This window comes from Mus caroli, chromosome 3 (genome assembly GCF_900094665.2).
Source record: "Mus caroli chromosome 3, CAROLI_EIJ_v1.1, whole genome shotgun sequence".
Lineage (NCBI taxonomy): Eukaryota > Metazoa > Chordata > Mammalia > Rodentia > Muridae > Mus > Mus caroli.
The window spans coordinates 115,825,933-115,842,415 of NC_034572.1; the positions used below are offsets into that span (position 1 = coordinate 115,825,933).

Sequence of the window (16,483 nt, forward strand, 5' to 3'; positions counted from 1 at the left end):
GAGGATGGAGGATGGGAGGATGGAGGATGGAGGATGGGAGGATGGGAGGATGGAGGATGGGAGGATGGGAGGATGGAGGATGGGAGGATGGAGGATGGAGGATAGGAGGATGGGAGGATTGAGGATGGGAGGATGGGAGGATGGAGGATGGAAGATGACTGAGGAGTGGAGCATAGCGAAATAGTAAAGGGCTTTGAAGAGCAGGAGGAAGAAAGTCTGTAGTGTGTATGGAAGGGTGTCTGTCAGATTCTACCCAAGAGTCAGGTAGAGAAGGAAAAAAGAAGAGGAAGAAGATTCTATCTTCTTCCTATCGCTAGGGAAAACCCAAGGCCTCAGGGAGCCGACTGCAGAGGCAGCCTGATTTCAGACTCCTCTCCTCTCAATCTCCCTGGCTTTATCTGTAAAATAACTGAGGGAGGGGGAAAAGGAGGGAGATAGGGGGGAAGAGAAGGAAAGAGGAGGGAGGGAGGGAGAATGAGAGAGGCCTCACATTAACTTTTCAGCCTCTAGCATCAGAGGGTAATGGCAGTCACTATGCCCACTCACATGCAGGCTAAGTCAGCCTCAAAGAACCTATGCCGGAAGCTGAGATACCACAAAGCAGCAGCAGGGGTTCCTGTCGGCACGCCTGCTGCTTTAGCAGGATATGCAGGGACCAGGGAGGAGATGGCTGTGGAACAATTCAGGAAGGCGCCTCCCTGTGAGGCTCAGGACAGACAAGCTAGTTCTGTTCTTGTGAGTGTCTCTTTTGTCTGTGGCTCTTCATACTTTTGGTTTCTTGTGTTTGCTCACCTGAAGGCAATTTCAGAACTTTGCTAAAATACAGGTTGGTACCTGTTTTTATAATTACAGCTTAGATAGTTGGGGTACTTGATTCTGTCTTTGTTTTTGTTGGATTCCTCGAGATCTTGGTACCATGATGACTGTCTTGAGCTTGGGCCATAGCTGAAACGCCTTCAGTGTGACCAGCAATTGCCTGCTGCTGTGCCAGTTTTCATTTCCAAATGGCTTTATGAATCACTCACTCATGAAAGTAAAGCTAGAAACTACAACATAATTGTAAACTATTACCTGGGGGAAACTACTGGGAGAATACACAAAAGTATTCTCTCAGCTTCTCAGGGACCTTATGCCACCATAATAGAAGGAACGAGATCATGGCGTGTGTCCATTGTGACTAATACATGTGTCTGCTAGATAGTCTAGGGCCAGATAGGACACTAGATTCTGGGTTCACAGGAGTGACTAAGATAGCACAGTCTTTACTCTCATGGAACATTCTCCTATACTTTCCCAAATAGCTGCCAGGGCCAAGAGGGGTCACTCAGTGTACGCTGCTTTCTTAGTGTGTAAGAGAAACCATGTCAGCCTCCAACATCCCCAACAAACCAAAATGGCCGTTCAACACTTCCTTAAAAGGACAACCTGCAATGTTCTGCATCCACTTAGTTTTTGAGAAACAGTGGTTTTCCCCTACTTTTCTTTTATTAAAATTTGATTTTTTTCATAACTATACTTCTTGGATTTTAAAATTTAGTTAATATATTAATTTATTTACATCTCAGAACACTACTCCCTTCACAGAGTCCCTCCAACCCCCTTCTCTGAGAGTGTGGGGCCCCACCCTGTCAAATCCTGTTTCATTTTCTCAGAGGATACCTTGGGGGCAGCCTGAACCTGACCTTGGAATCCCACAGGTGGATGAGGAGTGGCTTCTGTCTGGTTGCTGGGTAGTCCTCGCCTGTCTGCTACCCAGGCTACTTCCCCATCCAGTCAAGCTGCCCTCTCGAATCCTCCTATGGCTCCAAAGTTACAGGGTGAGGCTTACAGATATTCCACACACCTGTACTGACTGCCCATGGTGTGTAAGACCCCGTGAACATTTCACGTCACTAAGTCCATGTGCTTCCAAAAGGTCTTGAGAATGCCAAGGTCCCTAAAACATGAAGGACCCCTAGGGGGAAAAAATAAGTCAAGTTCACTACTCCAGATGCTTCTGTTTTGGAGGTAAAATTGAGATGAAAAACAGACACCACCCCCTTCTATAGGCAGTTATGTCTGTGTTGAGAAGTAGATTCACTCTTTCTTAAATCTACTGATTTCTTCTTCTTGGAGCTCCCTGGAGCCTGTGAAGTAAATCTCTCTCTGTCCTGAGAGAGCAGGAAATAAACATAGATCGAGGGGTGGGGGGGTGGGGGGAGGAGGAAGAGGAGAAGGCTCTGGGCCTCCTGGGAGGAGGTAAGAATGCCTGAGAAGCACAGCAGGACACCCCCCCTTCCCCTCAGGAGGCACGGGGCAGGGTGGGGGGGAGTAGGGAGGGAAGCACATATATAGCCCAACGCAGTGCCTGGAGCATAGCAAGTGTTCGATAAATAGTCATCAAAGTAGGGAAGAAAAAAGCCAGGCATGGTGGCGCATGCCTTTAATCCCAGCACTCAGGAAGCAGAGGCAGGTGGATTTCTGAGTTCGAGGCCAGCCTGGTCTACAAAGTGAGTTCCAGGACAGCCAGAGCTATACAGAGAAACCCTGTCTCGAAAAACCAAAATAAAATAAAAAATAAATTAGGGAAGAAGGGCACCAGGGAGAACTTGTGTGGACAGAGACCTAGGCTTCTGAGAAGGGGGCAAAGAAAATATGGACAAAAAAACCGAAGTCGGGATAAAGAGAATTTTTACTCATCTTGAAAACAGATTCCTCCGCTGCAGTGCCATTGAAGACGCTGGGGACAATTCCTGTTGAGAGGGTTTGTGCCTTTGCTCTTACCACCCGGGAAGAGCAAGTGGCTGTGACCCCGGTGAACACAGGCTATAATGGCTGGTACACAGGCCAGCAGTGGTCCTGCTCGGACAGACACACTGAAAACCAGTTCACTATGTCTTTGATCTGTGTCCGTGGATTCTTCGGCAGGGATACGGCGCTTATCATGGTGTCCAACGCCATTGGAGGGTTTTCAGGTAGTGAGTGGGAATCACAAAGAGCAGGTTTGGCACTCTAGGGACCACTGATCTGAGCCTATAGAAGCCAGCACAAACGTAAGCTTGAATATGAGACACCTGACCATCTTTGTAAATCTCTTTCACACTCAACCACCTTGCAATTTGTAAGGGAAGCAGAGAAGACACAGATATCCCCCATTCTATCAGTGAGGGAATCAAAGTTAATAATGAGGAATAATTCCCAGGGTCACGCAACCCTGTGTCCAGGGTTGTTGTTAGAAGTTTACAACTGCAGTGCTAGAAATGGCCAGCAGAGGGCACAAAGTGGTTGTTTGCAGTCTTTGTAGAGAGCAATGCTAACTCTGCTAGTATTGGTTCAGAGGGCAGGCAGGAGCTTTCTCACCAGATAAAATGCTACGTTGGTTATTTTTTTCCTCTCAGAGAACGCTTACCTAAACTGAATCCTGAAATACCAGGTAAAAGATCAGTCTACTAAGCAACCATCTGTTAGCCTTCAAAAATAGCAAGGGTCAAAGAATTAAAAAATAGCAGTTCCATGTTTACAAAGATCAAAGAGATGGAACAACTAGATATAATGAATGAACGAACGAATTAACAAACGAATGAACAAATGAATGATTTGAATGGGTCCTTGGGTGGGAAAAAGCCATAGACATAAGAAATATTAAGGTGGTTGATAGCCTCTTAATTTGGACTGTGGGTTAGATAAATTGTGTCAGTATTATGCTTTTCAAAGTTGTTAACTGTGCTGTGTTTTGACATGTTTCTCTCAAAAATATTTAGGGGGAAATGGGCATAATCTCCTTAACCTGTTTTTGAATGATACCTCCCCACCCCCACCCAAGAATAAAAGTCATAATAGAAACAGATGTAGGTAAAATGTGAACCTAGGTAGAGTGGATGGGAATTCCACATGCTATACTTACGACTTTTCCGTAACTTCAAACTTATATCCAAATAAAAGTCACACACATGCACATCTTATTCCGGAAGAGCCTTCCTACCTGATTTGAGGGCTAAAGTTCCCTCAGTGGGTTAGGGAGTACAGAGGGGCCTCTTAGTAAAGTGTGGCTTTGGCCCTCTGCAGAGCACTGACCTTTGCCCTGGGCTGGCCAGGGCACCTGTGTGCAAAGCTCATCTGACAGCTGAACCGCCAGACAAGCAGGCGACCTTCACTGCACATGTTTGTGAATGCAACACACGCCTGTACTTGGCAGGAGAGCAGGGACCTTGTCCCAAAAATGCAGACTGGAGCAAGGGAATGGGACAGAGGGAGTGCTCCAAGGTTGTGCAGCAGAGAACAGAAGTATTCCGTAGCCTGGGTAAAGCTGCTACCTACTGCTTTCTGGGTTAATCCTTCCAGAACATCCGGCTCCTAGGATCTGAGCATGGGTGATGTTCATAGTCAAATGTTAACAGGAAAATGCTGCCGTGAGGAGCAGCTACTAGAGAGGACCCAGGATAGGAAGAGCCCAAGGTGTACTGGAGAGGAGGCAGAGCCTAAGGGTGACCTCTCTCATCTACAGGATTCTGGTTCAGATAGGCCTGGGATATGCAAGCCGAGTACTTACATTTCTAACAAGCTACCCGATTGGACCACACACAGTTGCAATGGCATAGGACATGACCATCCTGGCCATCTGTAGGTCTCTCCACCATGGCTAAAACTGCACATGAAAAGTATTTTAAGAGGGGATGGAGGGCTGGAGGGCTGGCTCAGCAGTTAAGAGCACTGACTGCTCTTCCAGAGGTCCTGAGTTCAATTCCCAGCAACCACATGGTGGCTCACAACCATCTGTAATGGGATCTGACGCCCTCTTCTGGTGTGTCCGAAGACAGCTACAGTGTACTCATATACACAAAATAAATAAATCTTTTTTTAAAAGTATTTTAGGAGATCCAAGGGAAACTGGGGCTACTCTGGGGTGCACAGTGGTTCTTTGGACCAGACAGCATCATGGATGAATGAGCTCAAACTGATATCAGGAGGGCATGGGATAGAGGAAGGTCCTTGAGAGAGGAGCAGAATGCACAAGCGAAGCCCAGCTGGTCCAAGATCCTCCTCTGAGTTCTCTAAGGAAATAATGGGAAGAAAGGCAGTGGGTGAGGCAGGGGGCTGCTAATGCTGGAACAGAGTGAGACTAAAGGAGACGTGACCAGAGGCAGCACCTTCAAAAGACCTGGTAGAGCTTCGAAAGCTGGCCAGGGGGAGGGGAAACGAGATAGGAGATCCAGGCCCTAGGCTCCGGCGAGATAAGGGCCGGAGGAAAGAGACTGTCCCTGAGTCATGGAAAGAAGAGAGGTTAAGCACCGTAGCTAAGAGGGAGCTGAGCTCTACAAAGAGTTCCTTGTTTTCTTAAAGACTCCTGTCCTCTGATACCACCAGAGGAGGTGTGAGATATTCAAGTTTGGAAAGATAATCTCTATACATATACATATACCTATGTATACGTGTCAGGGAATCAAACCTAGGGCCTCCTATATGTTAAGCAAATGTGAGTCATAGCCTCAGCTATATAGTGAGACACCATGTCAAAAAAAAAAAAAAAGTGATTGGCTTTTCAGGCCTCTGACCTAATCAGTGGCTCCATCAATCCCCTTGTGGGGTTCATAATATAATGACGTTATTGGGAGGTGGAGCTAGCTGGAGGAAAAGGTCATGGAGGTTACACCCTGGAGAGACAATGCCACTTACCTGATCCCATCTCTGTCTCTCTCTTCCTGCCTCCTGTCCAACAGTGTTCCTCAGCGGCATCCTTTAGCCACGAGAGACTGTCTCAGAAACCAAAAGCTGCCTACGGGCCGGGCTCTCTGAAACCACAAGGCCAATGGATGCATCCTCCTCAGAAAGGTTTTCTCTCCGGTGTCTGTCGTGGTGATTGACGTTCATAGCTGCTGACCGGAGAGGTTGATGTTGAAGGGAGATGAGGATTTTAGAGAGAGTTTTGAAGCTATGCAGGAAGCCTAAGGTTTACTCACACTGACTTCTGGGTGATCTGACTTGGAGGGGTGTACGCTCTGGGGAGGGGTAGGCATAACAACTACCTTAACTATTGACCATATGCAATACTTTCCCTGTGTCCTTAGAGAAACATAAGGGGCTAATATTCCAGAATTATTTTGACTACAGAAGTAAGTATTGCTGTTGAAGATTACGTATACATATATACACACACATATACACATATACATATATACATATATACACACACATATACATATATACATATATACACATATACATATATATACACACATATACACATATGCATATATACATCTGTAAAAGAATATGTTATCCAAGGACCTAGAGATAACGTATAATTCCCACTTCATTTTTATTCTGCTATTTTACATTTCATATTTTATCCTGCAACAAGTATATTCTAATCTTAATTCTGCTTACTGTGGAATTAAGTGCCCCATTAATGAAGCAGTTGTTAATATATGCAAATAGTATAAAGTGATATACTAGCAAAGACCTCTTAATGACGAATTAGCATAACATGCTAATGCCCCATGCTTTGCCACTCTTATTCCTGTTCTGAGGCAGATTTTTTTTTAAAGATTTATTTATTTATTATATGTAAGTACACTGTAGCTGTCTTCAGACACTCCACAAGAGGGCATCAGATCTCCTTACGGATGGTTGTGAGCCACCATGTGGTTGCTGAGATTTGAACTCCAGTCCTTCGGAAGAGCAGTCGGGTGCTCTTACCCACTGAGCCATCTCACCAGTCCCTGAGGCAGATTTTAAGTGTTTTTGCTCCGATTACTTGTGTTAGTTAATGCCATGTTCCGAAATAAGACACCATTTAGTAATCTAGCAACCCCCTTGCTTCCTGCTGTCTTCCTGCTACCGGGAAGTCAGCTCACCTCTGTGCCACGGGAATACAGGAACAAGGTAGAACCATGTGACTTATTTACAGCCCATGTGCAGAGGTGATTTAGCACCATTTCCTAAAGCCATGGCTTTGGGAAATGATAAAATCCCATTCGGGTTCAAGGGGAGGAGAAGCAGCCCCCATCACCTGAGGAGAAGCAACCCCCAGGAGCACTGGTTTTCACTAGACCTATTTTGTATCATGTTTATAGATTTTTCACTATGTATGTATTCACAAATTAATAATTGTAGATTGTGTTTCAATGTATTCACTTTACAGCCCTAGGATATAGCTATCGTTCTTTCTATGTATCCAGAGAGGTGGCTCATGTACATGATTGTTTAGCTGACACACTATTTAAAGATTGTGGGTTTGGGACTTCTGGTCCCAATCAGAAGACTGGATACATTAGTGAGGTCTTCCTCGGGTCATCTGTAGACTGGAGATGAGGTGTGCATGGGTGATCCCATCCAAAAGTTCTCTGTTTGCCACAGCCCCCAACCAGCCCTGAGGCTTTCTGATTTAGAAAGAATAGCTTCATGTCCTACCGTGGAAAATAATAATAATTTGGCTTGTGCTTTCTTGCTCTCTCTCTCTCTCTCTCTCTCTCTCTTTCTCTCTCTCTCTGGAAAAGACCACCGTGTAGACGCTTTCTGTTTAAAGGGTACCGACGGCACACTGATCATCTGAAGAACAGGGACAAATGATATGCCAAAGTTCCAGAACGGTCCAGCTGCTCCATTCCAACTCTACTCAAGCTGGTCCTGTTAGAAGTTCCTGGGGTGGAGCACATGTCTCCTGAAGACCTGGGATTTGCTGTCACTGCCTGATCCAGTGCCTTGGGATTCCCACTGTGGAGGCACAGCCAACACCTCCGGCAAGTGGGGTTTCCCAGCACCAGTCTCTCCTGGGGGTGAGTGTGCACAGAGCACTTGCCCTGCAGGATAAGTGTCTGGTGTTCACACCACCACCGCTCAGAGCCAGTCCTGGACGTCCCTAGCAGCTCAGAGCCACAATGCTCACTTTGTCTCTTCAAGGGTTTTTCACCGTTTCTCATATGTCAACAGATAACCGTAGAGTGCTGATTAAACAACCGACAGTGTTAGCTAGGGAGCTCCGTCGCTGAGCTGCCTTCTCTAGCCCCGCAGAGCACCAGGGCTGCACTGAAAGCCTAGCGGGTGGATTGTGCTTCTCCCTGGGATGCCGTTGCCCTCTGGAAACCAGAATTTTCACCAGCTCTTTAATATTCATAGAACTATTTCCTTTCAGCTTCGGACCATGGTTTAATTGCTCTTAAATGTCAGAGGAGGCCCTGTCATTTTGTGAACTAGTCTATGTTAGGTAGTTTCTCTCTGACTCGAATCCATTGTATTCCATCTCTTCCCTAACTTGTGACCCTGCTTCTGAGCTCTGCTTCTCACCCCTCAATGTTCACTAGGGCGTCTACTATCTATCTCGGATGCATATTGTTTATGAAGTTAGTGGTGTAAAAAAAATCACAATATTTTTTTCTTTGCCTCACTACTCTGTAATTGGGGCAAGATTCTGTACAGATAACAATACATCATTGCCAGAGCAGCTCAGCTATGGTTGGATCCAGTTCTCAAATGACTCACTACTGGCTGGCTGGCTGGCTGGCTGGCTCTGGGTTTAGGCCCTGGGCACTTGTGCTCTATGTGGGCCTCCTCATGTAGCCTGGGCTTCCTCACACTGTGGTGAGTGAATTCCAAGTATGAGCAAGACAAGAGAGAAAACAAGGTCACACCAGCTATTGTGACTTGGTCTCAGAAACATGTAGGATTAGTAGTAGAAACAATCACAAAGACCCCACATGGCTGTCAGAAAAGAGTGCCACTGCCGCCGCCGCCGCCACTCCTTGATGGGAGAACAGTAAGGTTCTAGAAGAGAAATAGGGCCAGAAATATTATCTCAGCCACTTTAGGAGAATGTAGTTTACCCTACGCCATAGATGTATGTTCCTCTAATAATATATTATTTAAAATTTACATGATATTCTCTCTTTCTTCCTCTTCTCTCATTTGTTTTTGAGAAAAGTTTCTATGTATGCCAGGCTGGCCTCAAACATCATCACCTGCATAGGTAACAATGACCTTGAACTTATGGGTTCCTCGTCTCTGTTTCCTGATTGCTAGAATTCCAGACACAGGCCACCATGACCTGCTAATGTCTCAGCATACATTCATTCATTTTTATAACTGTATAATATCTCATGGTAATTATTTCAATCTTGTTCTCTCTCCCTCACTGTACATATGCAAGACTTTTCTGTTTCAATTTTGTATCATGCATCTCTGAACATTCTCAATAAATCTGCTGGTGTATGTGAGCCTACTGTCGTAGTCTTGAACCTGGGGTGAAGTTTAGTGCAGCTGAGCCTACTGCAGCAGCTCTGAACCTGGGTAAGGTTTAACAATGTTAGAGAAATCTGGTGAATGTCTCACACACTTTTGGTTTGCACCACTGGGGTACAGATCGTGGATGCTGTGTGAGGCACACCTCCTTAAAAACAACAAAAGAATTTATCTGATCCAAGATATCAATGTACTTAAATGGAAAAACTCAATTTAGAGTGTATAATTAGGAGTGAACTCTGAGGTATTTATAGTTTTAATTTTACTAGGTAACCCTAAACCATTTGACCAGCATTTTGGACCAGCTCATGCTCCAACCCAGATGCTGCGTATCCTCTGATTCTTTGCCAGGCTTTTCCCTTCCAAAGTTCATGCTCACATGCTTTGACCCCCTGTGTGTGCACATGTGTGCATGTGTATGTATGGGGGCATTGAAGTTCAACTCTATGTCCTTGCCCATGCAAGGAATGTACTTTTACTCTGAACAACACACCAGGTTCCCATCTAATATATATGTGTGTGTGTGTGTGTGTATATATATATATATATGCATATATATACACATATATATTTGTGTCTATACATATATATACACAAACATACATATTTGTCTGGGTTTTTGTTTGTTTGTTTTTCTGTGTTTATTTGTTTGTTTCTTGACGGACTCTCGCTATGTAGCCCTGGATAGCCTGGAACTTGTTGTATAGACCAGTCTGGCCTCAAACTCCCAGAAATCCCTCTGCCTCTGCTTGTTTTTTGTTTTGAGACAGAACCCACATTGGCCTCCAGCTGTGCCAGCCTCTCAAATCCTGGGATTCCAGGCCTGCGCCATGGTTCGAGGCTCATCTTAGTATTGATTTGTAGGAGCTCTTGACGTCTCTGGGTCTTAACCCCTTACTAGTTGTATGCATTGCCGATATTTTCTCTGTTTATGTCTTATCTTTTCACCCCTTCATGGTTCTTTCGAGGAATAGATGCTCTTCCGTTTTCTGTTAAAACCCATCAACCATGTGCTATCCTTTATGGTCTGGGGTATTATTTATGAGTGCCTTTGGGGCCCTAAGGGTCCTTCTGCTTCCCTAGGTTGTTAGTTCATTGAGGGTCTCATCCCTTCTGGGTCAAGAGACCTACAGTTCCAGACGCTGAGGTCACACTATACCATACTCTCCTCATCTGCTGTTACCTCATCTGCCCGGTTTTTAGGCACCTCATTTCCTCATGCCTGCTGGCATGGCACTCCTCCTATGACCTCTCTGGCCCTGACTCTCTCTACCTAGGACTAGACTCTACTGTCTGGGGACTGACTTCAAAATGGACTGGCTTCTCTGAGGCCATGCATCCTCCTCAGATTCAGTGCTTTTGAAGATGTCTCTTCATCGTTGGCCTTGCCAGAACAGAGTCCCAGTTTTCCAAATTATCGGGAATATTTCATTCGCACTCATCTTAAACAATCTCTCCTGAGGATGAAGTCAAGAAAGGGGTGGAGTCAAAGATTCCCAGTGGTACCCAGAAAGACTGTTTCTCACAGGGGAATACCTTTACGATGAGCCTGTTTGCTGTGACGATAGGCTTTCAAGCAAGGGGTCCCACTCAGTCCCCCTAAAACCGGCCACAGTGTAAGAGTGAACATTAGAGAAGAATCTAACAGCACTGCTCCCTGCCCACCCCCCTCAATTGCCCCCCTCCCTGTCCTCACACGTAGCTTTCCATCACTCCTGGGGCCCTCCTCCCACTATTTAGACTTCATTTCAGCCTGGGTATCCTTGGCTTCAGCACCCAGTGCTTGCCAAAGCCTTGGAGGAATCTCTGCTTTTGTGTCTAGCACCTCCTATCTGCACCGAGATAGGCTCAAGGTGCCATGACCCACATTCAAGGTCTGGATAAAGTACAAGAGATAAGCCTCCAGGTGTCCCATCTGGACAATCACCTGGCCAGGGAGAAGATAAACCTTAAAGTGGGGAATGAGGAGGTGGTGAAAATCAGGGTGAACAAAGTTCGACTTGAGGGAGAGACAGGATGGAGGGAGTGAGGGGATTTGAGAGTCAGGGGTACGCATAGGATGCAGAGCCAGTGTGGGCACGCTGTGATACTTGGGAGCACGGGCTTTGTAGCAGACGATCTTCTGGGGAGCACCGTAACACTCGGGAGCATTGGGCTTTGTAGGAGATGAGGCTCTTGTAACATTACAAGAAACCTGCTGTCCTCACTTGTACTATGGGGCAAGTGCAGTAATCATGTGACTGTGTGACGATGAAGTGATCATCTCTGCATAGTGCTGGGCATGGAGGAAATGATCGAGGGGCAGTGGCGCTTACCAACGTTAGCCCCCGAGCAGGCAGGACGTTGTGACGCTCCCCAGTGGATGGACTGACCTCCATGGCACCAGCGCATGTGGCTTACGTGTGTGGCTGTGGAGTCCATGAATTGAGAATGGTTTTTACCCTTGAAGATGGCTGAAAGAAAACTTACAGGAGTATTTCCCTACGTGTAAGAATGTTGAGTGATTAAAATGTTGCTGGCCATAGTGTTTTATTGGAACGTAGCCTGGCTCACTTCTTTTGTATTGTCTCGCTTTCTGCCTCTTAAAGGAGATTTGCTGACATAAGCCTAGAAGGCTGAGGGTAATAAATGCTTTCCTCAGCGGGACCTAGCTAGGCTGTCTTTCCACTGTGAAGCCTCCTGACACCCTCTCTTCCTATTGGTCTTCCTCTGGGGTCCCAGAGGTTCTGTCACGCCAGCCTCAGTTGACTCAGCAGACATAGCCAGGGTCATTACAATGACTCCTACAGGGAACCAGAACAGAGCAGCCTTGATATTAAAAGAGATACACAAGACAACATCCCAAAGGCAAGGGATTTTATCACTCACCAAGTAATGCTTAACTTATGTTTGGATCTATTTTGTTCTTGAGTTTAGAGGACATAGATTAATCCATTTGGTAAAGTTATTTGTGGAGATTACATTTTATTTATTTTTAGGGGAGGGAGAGATGGCTTGGCGGTTAAGAGCTCTCTTAACTGGGCTGCTCTTCCAGAGGACTAGGGTTTGGCTCCCAGCACCCATGTGGCAGCTCACAGCTATCTGGACTCCTTTTCTGGCCTCTGTAAGCGCGACACCCATGCGACATATGAACATACATGCAGGCAAAACAGCCATACACATAAAATTAATAAATAAAAAAACTAAGCGGGGGTTTTTGCTTTGTAGCTTCAAACTTTCCCTGAACCCTAGCTAGCCTTGAATTTGAAGTGAAGTTGCCTCGTCAGTGCTGAGATTAGAGGTCTGCAGGGCAAAGCCCAGCTTTTCCCAGATACAATTTTTAAACAAATTACTCACAAAGTATGTCAACCCCACCCCTGGCTGGAATTATAAAGTGCCCAGCCCCGTGTGTAGTTTGTTTATTTTGTTTGTGCCTCTTCTCTTCTTTGCCAGTGTCTGTGTTTGAGCTTTGGGTCGCTGGAATGGAGATCAGATGAAGGCCACGGTGCTGGAAGTGGCTTTGTAAGTGCAAACCAGGGTTTTAAGAGGATTGCTCGGTAGACACTGGCATTCCCTAAGACGACAGCAGAAGGTGGAACGGAACACACTGGGCCAGGTGACTGTGTACAGAAGCTGCAGGCCGTGGGGTGGGGGTGGGGGATGGGGCGATATGGATGAGGAAGAAGAGAGAGGAGGAGAGGTGGGTGACATGGGAATCAGAAGATGCTTCCCCTAAAGAAGGGACAAGGATGGTGTTGGGGGAGGGGTAGGACCACCATGGGGCCGCACAGAATGTGGAGAACTGAACAATTTCCTTGGAGATGATGGTAAAGGAAGGCTATAAAGGCGCACACATGGCTGACGGGAGGAAGAGCCCTGGGGTTTTTCGCCTCTTTCATGGGGCCCCAGACCACTTATTGGGGTAGCATAGGAGGGGATTTTGGGAGGGGTGGGTGTGAGAACTAGATGAAGAACCTTAGAGCAATGCGGAGCTGACAGTGAGGAGACCTGTCCTGAAGGGTTTACATTAGGGGAGGAGGCCAAGGACAGGAGGACTCTGAGTCACTTAGGATTAGTTGGCCTCTGATTCTTAATACTGGAGTAAGGTGATTTGATCCCAGGGTGAGGGACAGAGGCAGAGGAAGGGGATGTGAGGCCCCTGACAGGGCAGGAGGTGGGCATTTGGGCGGTCACAGGCATTCCCCTCATAAATTGCTAAAGCGAAGTGCTTGCTAGCCGGAAGCGCGTGCATTGCTCAGTGAATTCTCATTTCCTGAACAACTCACGGAGTAAAGGTTTAAAGCAGTAAAGGAAGAGGCTCAGATTCCTAAAGATTTTGTGTCACCATGACTAATGTCAGACGCCCTGCCCCTAGGTGCCTCCTAGGCCCGTTCCTCCTTGGCCAGCGTTCTCTTCAGCAGACTCCAGTTCTCACAGCCGTGCTCACCCGGCCTCATCTTGTTTATTGTTGTGCTTTATGTCTGTTGGTGCCTCCTATGTCCATTGTCACTATCTCCATTCTTAGATGCCACCTGCCATTCCCACGAGAATGGAAGCCCCCTGAGATCGGAGGCTGCCGTCTGTCAGCCGTGAGTGCCTGGCCTTGACCAGGGTTCAGTTAATGGTTAAGAACAGATGGATAAATGAATGAATGAATAAATGAATGAATGAATGATTGGCCTAGGTGGACCTTCCTTCCGCCATACACGTGGTGGTTGAGGGTGTGGCCACATGATTGTGACTCTAACGATTTGGTTAGCTTAGCTATTGGGTGGCCTATCTTCACTACATCTCCTATACTAAAACATATTTCCTGAAATTCAGTGCCCACATCTCCATCAAACTTTCATCCAATCTAGGCTGAGAGCTAACACTTCAGCTGCTCGCCTTCCTCACTGGTAACCCTTCATCTTGCCCCTCTCCCAACCCACTTTTCTGATGTTGGTCAAGATAGCAGATCCTAAGATTATATCAGAAAATTGAGCCCCTACCATGACCTCTTCCAGGGCCTGTGGGGGATTTGATCATTAAACACGTATAAGATAATATGATAAGGACAGGAGAACAGCTCCCTTCAGAAAGATTTCCCTCAAGGAATGACCCCCACCGTACCTGAGTATAAAGGATAAATTGGATTTTGCTGAATAATAAACTGTTGGGGAAATGCACTTCAGGTCAAATCCCTGGCGTTAAGTAGAGCCTGATAGAAGAACCAGCCATGTCTTAGAAAGCCAGAGCCCACGGGAGATAGGAGTAGTGGGGTTAAACCTGGGAGTTTAACCCGGGTCCACTGCTTACTGTCCAAGTGAAGGGTCCCTTTCACAGATCAGTCCTTATTGCGAATGAGGAAGACAGTATCTAGGGCAATTGTAAGGGTGAGTCAGGACTTAGCAAAGTGCCTCACAGAGCAAATGCTCAACCGCTACCGGCGCCTGTGTGCTGCACTACACGTGCTCACTCCCAGGAGCTAAGTGTCCAGTGTAGCCTACGCAGTGGAACAAGATTGCAGGTTCCTTAAAGCCTCGGTCAGGTCACTCAGCTGGTCCATCAAGAATCCTGTCCCCTTGCTACAGGCTCAGACCTTTCCAGGGCCACTAAACCTGAAGAGCTAGTTTCATCTGGCTGGCCAGTCCTCCGGAATTTTCCTCACCTCGGGTCACATGACCTGCCACCTTCCAAAAGCGGTAAAAGCCTCAGACTGGCCATGAGACTAAAGGTCAGGTTATCTTTGGCCAAACTGTACAGACTGAGTCCCCACCCGAGGGTGTCAACTGGGGGGCTTTCACTAGGGCAGGGAAGAGCCGGGCCAGCACGTGAGACATCAGGACTCTCTCCTGGCCACGTGGCTCCATGCTTTTTTTTTTTTTTTTTTTTTGCTAGGTTTAATTTGGGCTGAGATAGACTCCTAACAGTTGCTATTGTGAATTATAGATCCCATGGGTTCCATAGGTCCCATGGGGGCAAAAATCAGGAGCTACAGGTGTAAATAAGTTTGCTTATAGAGTTACTATAAGCACCAGCCCTGGGCCCCATCCCTAGCACCGTAAGAGCAAACCTTTAAACCTTTAAACAAGTTGAACGTTTCAATAATCTAATGGACGCACGTAATCCTTTGCCTAGAGTCATCGATTGTCAGGATTTTGCCACATTTGTGCCGTGTAATTTGTCTGATGGTAAGCTGCAGACTGTGGCACTATCCTGAACCTCTTCAACATGCATTGCTTAAGCCTGAAGGCTTTGCACAGCATAATCACAGTGCCAAGACCACACCTAATGAAAGTCAACATTTTCCAACCACCTCTACCCTCAGGGCAGTGTAGGGTCACCAGGTGCTGTTCTCACTCACTGGGTGACCTGGGACCTCAGCTAGCCCCACACTGGCTCTGGGTGACCTGGGACCTCAGCTAGCCCCACAGTGGCTCTGGGTGACCTGGGGCCTCAGCTAGCCCCACAGTGGCTCTGGGTGACCTGGGGCCTCAGCTAGCCCCACAGTGGCTCTGGGTGACCTGGAGCCTCAGCTAGCCCCACAGTGGCTCTGGGTGACATGGGACCTCAGCTAGCCCCACACTGGCTCTGGGTGACCTGGGGCCTCAGCTAGCCCCACAGTGGCTCTGGGTGACCTGGGGCCTCAGCTAGCCCCACACTGGCTCTGGGTGACCTGGGACCTCAGCTAGCCCCACAGTGGTTCTGGGTGACATGGGACCTCAGCTAGCCCCACAGTGGTTCTGGGTGACCTGGGGCCTCAGCTAGCCCCACAGTGGCTCTCTGTACTCTCCGCTGCCCTTCAGTTCTCTGTCTGGCCCTCAGCAAAGGTGAAAAATGTTCCCAGAAGAGTCACCTGGAGACCCTGGGCCCATTCACTTTCATTCTGAGTGCACATTTATGCTCACAGTAGCCATCAAAATGAGATAATTGGACCTCTCCTTCCTGCGGCGCCTTAGGGACCATGGCCGATCCTCGCGTGAGGCAGATCAAGATCAAGACCGGAGTAGTGAGGCGATTGGTCAAAGAAAGAGTGATGTACGAAAAAGAAGCAAAGCAGCAAGAAGAAAAGATTGAAAAAATGAAGGCTGAAGATGGAGAGAACTACGCCACTAAGAAGCAGGCAGAGATCCTGCAAGAGTCCCGGATGATGATCCCAGATTGCCAGCGTCGGTTAGAGGCTGCATATACTGATCTTCAGCAGATATTAGAAAGTGAAAAAGACTTGGAAGAAGCCGAGGAGTATAAAGAAGCCCGTGTAGTGCTGGATTCCGTAAAGCTAGAAGCCTGACATTTTTCTGTATGGGAT

At 47.1% G+C, this 16,483-nt stretch overlaps 1 pseudogene across 1 annotated transcript; it reads left to right on the forward strand.

Annotated features, from left to right (window-relative positions):
- Positions 1-16,114: 16,114 nt before the first annotated feature.
- LOC110291653 lies at positions 16,115-16,477 on the forward strand (annotated as a pseudogene). Its single transcript, XR_002377591.2, has one exon. The product of XR_002377591.2 is annotated as a tubulin-specific chaperone A pseudogene (transcript).
- Positions 16,478-16,483: the final 6 nt, after the last annotated feature.